The sequence below is a fragment of the Crocodylus porosus genome, unplaced genomic scaffold, assembly GCF_001723895.1.
Source record: "Crocodylus porosus isolate Cpor-Errol unplaced genomic scaffold, CroPor_comp1, whole genome shotgun sequence".
Taxonomy (NCBI): domain Eukaryota; kingdom Metazoa; phylum Chordata; order Crocodylia; family Crocodylidae; genus Crocodylus; species Crocodylus porosus.
In genome coordinates this window covers 3,721,605-3,730,568 of record NW_017728922.1, presented here as the reverse complement: position 1 = coordinate 3,730,568, position 8,964 = coordinate 3,721,605, and positions in this window count along the sequence as shown.

The following is an 8,964-nucleotide window of genomic DNA, read 5'->3' as shown; positions in this document are numbered from 1 at the left end:
CGATTCTTTGAGTTTTGGCTCCTGTAAGTCCCTTTTGGTTTAAAACAGGAACACTGAAACTGAAGCATTATAGAGTTCAGAAACTTGGTGCCAAAAATATGGACTGCATCAAGTTGTCTTTCTCCGTTTGGGAAATAGGTTTGTCACATGTTGGCACATTAGACCCCAGTGCTGAGATGAGACCACAAAAAAGCACAAACATTGAACTATGTCAAAAAATGTATATTTTGCATTGACATCAATGCAATTACTCATAGCATCATGATATATAAAATACAAAGAAAGTACATTGCATGGGATAAAAATGCTCTTGGTTATGGTCCAGAATTTTCTTCTGAGTTTCAGAGTGTTTGCCTCTTATCCTTGCTGTATTATTTTAGCTTTGACTTCTCAAACCCCCAAGGGAGATTCCCATGTTTTTTAACTGTTTGAGGCAATAGTAAGTCATTCCAGTGCCTATAGCATCTATCATGCTAAAAAATTCAATATACTGTTCTTCGATTGTAATGCTGCTTCATCTTGCCTCTGTTGCTTCTTCTGCAGAAACAAATATCTCATTTCAGCATCTGCTCTTGTTTACTAAAGTCTTGTTTAAAGTCAAGCATAACAGAATAATACTTGGCAGCTGCCAAAGCAGAGTAATTTCCTTCTTGGTCATGTTTCCAAGAATCTGAATAATTTTGTTGAATATTTATGCCTGTGAATATCCTTGGAGGTAACATGTTTGAGACATTCTTTCAAAAGTCATATTTCCAAACAAACTCCACAAATTTAAGAAAGAAAGAAATTATCATTATGGGACAAATAGAGCTTGACTGTTGAACCTCCTGCTTTCAGTTCTATTCAGCCTGATTGCACCCGTCAGGCTTCAATCATCCAGTCACGTGCCGTGTGGCTTTGGATGTATAGGGTTGTCCGTTGATCCGTCCCTGTGGTCCTGCTGAGTGGATGTCCCTCCCCTGGGTAGTCTCTGCCCCAATTTCGCCTGCCACGACTTTGTATCTTACTCCAGTGGTGGGGTCCGACTACTGGGGTTCTCGAGTGTCTGGGAAGCCTGAGCGGCGATCTTCCGCGAGGCTCCACCTCCCCTATACCTCGCCCTGATACCCACCCTCAACGAGTTGCTGATGTCTTTTGGCCAGACCTCTGACTATTGGTGCCCCGTGTTCTCCTGTAAAGACGTACTATGGGCCACCTGGACCCAATCTGTACTCTACCCACAGGGTCTCGTGACCATCTAGCTTCTCTTGGGACTACACCCCCTTTTGATTGAGCCAACAATGGGGCTTGCTATGCTATACCTCACAACCCCTCCAAAAATAGGAAACAGAAAGAGACAACAAAAAAACAATATCAATACCAGAGAGGCTCACGGGTTACATAGGATGGGCCCAACTGGCCTCTTAATCCCTGACCTCCCCGCCCACTCTACACCAATAGGCCCAGGCCCCTAAAGCTCCTAACTGGCCCTGCCCTGGGTACACACTAGCCTGCCGGCTACCACATTCTCCCCTCCATTCTTCTCCCAGCCTGTGGGTTTGCTGGACCCTTGGTCGTCCCCCTAGTCACATCTTCTCCATGTTCCCCACTGGGCGGCTCTATGCAGCTGGAGCCCATTTTCTGCAGTCCCTCCCACTGCTTAGGCTCTTCATTCCCCACCTGGGGCCTTCCTGAGCCCACATCGGTTTCACCTGGCAAGACGTCTCTAGCTCTGCCAATCTCCCTGGCTCCTTGGGGGTAACTCTCGTCATCTCTCTCCTCCTGCTCCCTTTGATCTTCCCATCCGAATCCTCTGTCCACATGAGGTGCATCCTCCTCTTCTCTCTCTGTGCCGTCACTGGTGTCTTCCCCGTGACAGACTTCAAAGTGCTCTTCAGCCCAGTGAGAGGAAGTCCTGCCTCCTCTGACCCCCAGTAGGGGTTCCGGGAATGCATTCCCTGCTGGCGACCTTCTGGGTCTCTCCCCTGCTCCCTCACCCACGGCTCCATTTATATGCCCCATCCGGCTCCTGCCATTCCTATCATCAGCTGGCCGCAGCTTTAAAAAAAGGTGGCTAACAAGATGTGCGGGTCCCACCGCCATTTCCAGCTTTGCTGTGGCTCCGGCTACAAGTAAGGGATTTTCTGTTTTCTTTTCTCTTCTTTCGCCTTCCCTGGCACGTTCCGGACCCCATGGTTCCCCCTTGGCCCTTCAGGGTCTGTCTCTTGATTCCTCCTCATGACACTGATCAAACCAAGCCCACTGGGATGTCATGTGCTAAACGTGACAAACCTATTTCCCAAATGGGGAAAGGCAACTTGATGCAGTCCATATCTTTGGCACTAAGCTTCTAAAGTCTATAATGCTTCAGTTTTGGTTTCCTTGTTTCAGACTAAAAGTTCTTCCAGAACAAATTCCCAGTGTTCTGTCAGAGAACTTTTTGGTGCTGGTTTTTTTTATCAATTGCACTGTCTTGCTTTTCCTAATTTCTAAGTCTCTCTGCACATGACAGCTGCTCACATGATCTGCCAATTTTTCATGTTTTACTACAGTATTTAATATATTTTGCCAGCCTTACACACCATTGCTGGCTAAAGCAAAGGCTCCAGAGTTAAAAATTTGCAGCAGAAGCAATAAATAGAACCAACTGAAGTCTCAAAAAGAAGCCAGTCTCACTTTATGCATTCTTCTTGGGAAAGTTGTCATGAAAAAAGAACACTGAAAATGTTCTTCTGTTACTATCCAAAAGAAAAGTCTTGAATTTGTTTGCACTGGCCCAGTATTCACTGTGACTAGCAAAAAGGCAAGCTCTGTTACCAATTACTGTGTATTACTGATCATTAGGGAGGATTTCTCAGAGCACCAATTCTCAGCTCCCTCCTATTTAGATTCCTCCATATTCTTTGAATAACTGCAATTGGATCAAGTTGTTTTTGCTTGAAGGCATATTTGCACACAGAGATGGAGCTGCCTCACTGGGTGTATCTGCACAAGATGCTTGAAGCACAGAGAACTAATTCTCCTGTGCATTAGCATGGTGGGCAAAACCCATGTCAAGTGCTAATGTACAGTAGATTTAGTCTACTGAACATTAGTGTCACAAAAACACCATTCATTCGCACTAATGTGCAGTAGTGCTGATTACAGCGCATTTAGTACCTGTCATGACGGGTACTAAACTTAATGCACTGTAATTATGACACATTAATGAGTGTTTAGATATGCTTGGCAGTAGTAGGGCCACGTGTGGTTCTGGATGGACTCTTGGATTTGGAATTTGTTTTGGCTAATTTGGCTTGGAAGATGGAAAATTTAATAAAAGAAATAAAAAAAATGTCAAAGTATGTTTTGACCTGCCAAGTGTACCACAGTGGTGACTTGACAGGTTGTTAGAGGTAGAGTTATAGATAGATAGATAGATAGATAGATAGATAGATAGATGTCAATATTTATATAGAGAGAGAGAAAAAGAGAGAGAGAGAGAGATAGCTTGCAATTCAATTTTTTGCAAAAATCTTGTTGGTCTAATAAAAGATATCCTCTCTACTATGAGTCTTGATTTATATCTAGCTATCTATGTAGTATGTTTGTATGTATGTAGAAATAAATATTTTTGCAAAAAATAAAAATAAAAATGCTGCTTGCTGGTGGGCTGCACGGCAGAGCTGGGCATGGTGTGAAGCCCCCTCAGAAATATAAAAAGAAACAAAAACTTCTTCGTTAAGAAGTTACTTTCAAAAGTAGGAACATTAATGGAAGAGAAATAACTGATTTCGGAAATCCTAAAAGCACTTGACTTCATTTCATATTGTCGCTGTTTCCATCACAACAGTGAAGCTGAAAATCAGCTCCTGAAAGACATTTGCATTTTCAAAGAAGACTGTCATCATCACTTTCACTTTCAGCCAATTTAAACTATCATGTCAGAATACTTGCCAACTACACGTGTGTACAAGTGCAAGCCAATCTAAGAACTATTAAACAACCCAATTTGACCTGACTGATCCAGATAAAAGGACTTCCTGTCATCTGCTGTTGTCTAATTTTCAAAAAGTTCCACAAAGAGGGCAATTTGTCAATTTGTACTGAAAACAGCCATTGCTGAAATAAAAGATTCACACCTGCTAATTTGCTTTTCTTGCCTCCCCTGACTTCTCACTGGGAAATGCAGCTGCCTACTTCACCTAGCCTGAGGTTAAGACCTCTCACTATGGCTCAAGGTGCATGATTTCAAACTTCACCCCACATTCATGCCAAAGGCATCCCCTGTTGACCCACACAGAATTGGTGCTTGGTTGTTCCAGCTGGGAAGTCAAGGGCAGTCATGTAATACCCTTGTATGCGCTTCACTGCAAAAGTAAAAGTCCTCCCACACAGGGCTCAGAACTCAGAAGCTGCTAATGAAGCCTCAAGGATGCAGAAGTATGGCTTGAATGCTATATGCTTCTTCTGCAAAAATATGGCTTTCAGCCTCACTTCACCTTCACTCCCTTTTGCATGCTGATGCACTGAGCTGATGCAGAGGCCAGCTTCACATCCTGGAAGATGTGTGGAGACCCTCTGTCCATACCCATGGACTTCTCCAAACACTGGGTCTACTGCAACTTCTGGAGTTAGGTCAGGATTTAACCTGTATTAAAATGGTTCCTCACATCAATCATTTCTTAGTAGTTCATACATTTATATGGAGAAGACCTGGTTAGACACACCATAATTTCAACACTTGCTTTCATTCCCTATTGAAATAAAATCTGAAGTTCTTATATTTCCCGCAAAATAAATCCTTAGTAGCAGGATCCAAAACTACCGAATGTTTCATTTCAATCATATTGAAATATTTTGTTTTGATAATGTAAAAATATCATCATTCCAGATATTTAATATATGTTATACAATGTTGAATATAAAATTAATATTATAGAAATGATAAGGTCAAAATGAAACATTTTTACCTTACCAAAACTGTATTGTCAAAATCAATCATTTTGACTGGTCCCCATCAAAAACATCTGTCAAAATCAGCACATTCCTATAGAACTACATTTTCTAATGGAAAACTGCTTCCTCAAAAAGTTTTCAGTTGGCTCCAATGTGAGGTTGTATTTGGGTTACTTACTTGTGACTAATACAGTTGTATTCCCTTCTGTGGCTTTTTCAAGGATGCATGTCGGACTTCACAGATGTACATGGATTTACTGTCCTCCTCAGACATGACTTGAGTTGCACGGCTCAGCAGAGTGAATAGGCTGCATTCCTTCTGAGCTGACGGGATCCCAGTGCAGATATTCTGGGCTAAGGGCCTCTCATCCTCTCCACCAACCCTCCTAACCAGCCAGGAGATGTCAAGCTCCTGAGGGTAAACCTGATGAATATCACAGAAGAAAGTCTTCTCTTCCCCTGCTGTAATTTCAGGGTTTTGGGGTGATATCAACACCGTGAGCTGAGCTAGAAAAACAGATCATAGGTAGATACATACTCCTGTTGCCATTGATTTCTTCTGTTCAAATACTAATTCTGCTTCTGAGTTAAATAAGTCAGTACTCCAGACTTTACCTACATGAAATGAATAAGACTAGACACTATTTCAAATGCTCACCCAGTACTAATATTGGCTTGCAACCTTAACACATGAACAACCCAGACTATAGCTAAACTACTGCATCAGTGAGATGGTTATGCCCAGGATGACTCAGTTAGCAGCTGCCAATTCAACTATAAGTAAGATTGGAGTGTTGGCTTCTTTCCTAAACCTGAAGAAGAGCATCACATTGTACCTGAAAGTTTATCTAAAATCTCTCTCAACTACAGAGTTGGTCCAGTGAAAGATACCACCAAAAAAACTTTGCCTCTCACAATTCCCCATGAGACATTTGCTGCTGTTCTCTTCAAGCAGGTGCCTCAAATAATTGAAAGTCACTTGAAAGTGAACAGCAGGTTTCAGGCAACGGCTGTGGAAATTTGGGGGTTTGCTTCATATAAAGTGCTTCAGTTCCCAAAAATGTCACTGTGTACCATATGTGCTTTAGCAGTTAGTGTAAAAGCTAGGGAACTGGACATCCTGGTTCTAGATTCAGTTCTGCCACTTATTAATCAAGGCCACTTATTCTCTATGCCTCAATTTCTCCATCTGTAAAATAGGTATATTAATACACCCCCCCCCCCAAGAGGGTGTCAAGATTTTACTAATACTTAAACAAAATCAACTAATGCGTTTCAAGCAAGTATGATAAAATGTTTGTTTTAAAAGAGATGATGTGAATTAAGTCTAAGATTTCTATGGCGTTCCAGCCCTTTTGAAAATCTCAGCCTCTAAGTATTTTCAAGCTAGAAGACAGATATGGCCTCCTCTACCCGGTAGTTTGGTAAGAACATGGAAATTTCAGATAAAAAGCCTTAAACCTGCAATAATATATGTCTAGTATTAGTCTTTAAATTAAAGCACAGCCTCATGTCTTAATCATTTGGCTGGCCTGAAAGTGACAAGTTGTTTCAGCATTATACTAACAGCACTGAGTACCGCTGACTTGAAGCTGGATTTCTCCTCTTCCATATTGCGAGGTTATTAAAACCATACAGGTGTAATTTCCTTCATCATCTACTGTCGCATTATGCAGGCTGAGAGATACGCTGCCCCAGGTCAGTAACTCTGGATCCACCAAGGCCTCCTTTCGGTGATATGCTTCATGCTTCCCATCAAACTCATACACGATGTTCTCTGCAGATGCATTACGCCTGGTCCATTTCACTGCAACATCCTCCAATGTAACACTCTTCCAGACTCTATAATTACAATGCAGCATGGTATGTTGGTGCACCAGAGAGAATGTAGAGGAACAGCTGGTCTTGATCTTCAGCCTAGCTAAAAATAAAACAAATGAAGATGCCTTTGGTCCCACTATCAATCTCAGCAATAGGGAAAGCACAAGATGCACTATGAAGACAGAATTCTCCCTCTCAGCCCTAACCTGGGGTCTGTCTGGGGTGCAGGTGCAGTCATATCATGGCACAGATATCTTGCAATTTGGCCTTTTGCAGCTGTGGAACTCAAAGCTTCCAGACACCTATCCTGAGGCGGTCAATTTGTCTTTAATGAATGGGCTCTATACAGTCTGATGATGCTTGCTGGCTTCATTATTTAGTGGAAGGAATGCTATCAACTTAAAAATTGTATATTTGTTTTAACTTACTTATTCTTCTTAGACAGGGATGGGCAATTATTTCAGACGGAGGGCCACTTACTGAGTATTGGCAAGCCATCAAGGGCTGCATGACAGGCAGCCAGGAGCAGATAAATATTAATCTTCTAAAATTTTTAGGGGCCCCACAGGCCAGATAGAATGGCCTGGAGAGCCACATCCGGCCCCTGGGCCGCATTTTGCCCACCTCTGTTCTTAGACGTAATGCCTGAAAAGGAATGGAAAGGGGAACCAGATCCAATGTTTATTTACCTGACAGCGCCTTGTGCAGCTACTGTTGTCCCTATGAAGTCAGCTGCATCGTGACTCTGCTAAGTCAAGATGCTTGCACCCCTACAGAGCATGGTGATTTTGGTGGGGTACTGCATCATCTGCTCAAACCCAGCAGCAGAGATTGTTTGTGGACTTTCCCAAACTGCCCACCTAGCACCGACTGACTTCAGCGGTCCTACTGGGGATTCACAGCTGGCAGCTCTGTTCTGGAAACACCTCTAGTGCCTGCCCCACCTCCAGCTTCACCTCTGCTGGGGCTTGAGCTCCCTCAGTTTCCTTTCCCGATGCCACTACAGCAGGGCTCAGCAATACTGTTGGGCAGAGCCCCCAAAACACCCTTGACTTGTCAGAAGTTGGCATTCCAGGGGCGCCACAAGGGGCCGGGATCCTCGTGCCGCCCCAGCCCCTTCCCCACCGCCCACCCCCAGGCACAGGTGCCAAGCAAAATGTCTTCACGTGCCACACTGGCTCCCATGCTGGGGACTGCCCACCCTGTTCTGCAGATGTGGGAAATGCAAGTCCTCAAACCCTAAAACCTGACACTGGAGATGCAAGAAACGACCTGAAATTACTTTTCATTCCTTAGATAAGAAAGAACTGGCTAGATTTCATAGATATGAAGGCTGGAGGGGACCTTGGAAGATCATCGAGTCCAGCCCCCCATCCAAAGGGCAGGAAGTCAGCTGGGGTCATAGGAGCCCAGCAAGATAAGCATCCAATTTGCTCTTGAAGATGTTCAATGTAGGTGCTTGAACCACCTCTGATGGCAGACTGTTCCAGACCTTGGGGACTCGGACAGAAATAAGTTCTTCCTTATGTCCAGCCTGAAATGGTCTTGCAGTAGTTTATGACCATTTGACCTCGTCATCCCTTGGGGCACTCTGGTGAACAAACGTTCCCCCAGATCCTGGTGATTACCCCGATAAACTTATAGGTGGTCATCAGATCACCCCTGAGCCTGTGCTCTTCCAGGCTAAAGAGCCCCCTGGCTCTCAGCCTGTCATTGTAAGGTCTGTTTTCCTGACCTCTGATCATGCGTGTGGCTCTTTCTTCTCTGGACTCTCTCAAGCTTCTTCGCATCCTTTTTGAATTGTGGAGCCCAAAACTGGACGCAGTACTCCAGTTGTGGCCTCACCAAGGCCAAGTACAAGGAGAGAATGACGTCCCGGGATTTGCTTGAGAAGCATCTATGGATGCACGCCAGAGTTTTGGTCGCTTTAGTAGCCACAGCATCACATTGCAGGCTCATGTTCATCTTGAGGTCAATGATGACCCCCAAGTCTCTTTCTTCCGTAGTTCTAGCCAGGGTAGCACTGCTGAGCCTATAAGGATGTTGCAGGTTTTTCTTCCCAAGGAACCCTGAATTTTTCAGTGTTAAACACCATCAGGTTTTCATCTGCCCATTTGCTGAGCCTGCCCAGGTCAGGCTGGATCACCTGCCTGTCTTCTGGCGTGGATGCTTTGCCCCAAAGTTTGGTGTCATCGGCGAACTTGGCCAGTCCACTCCTGACTCCAA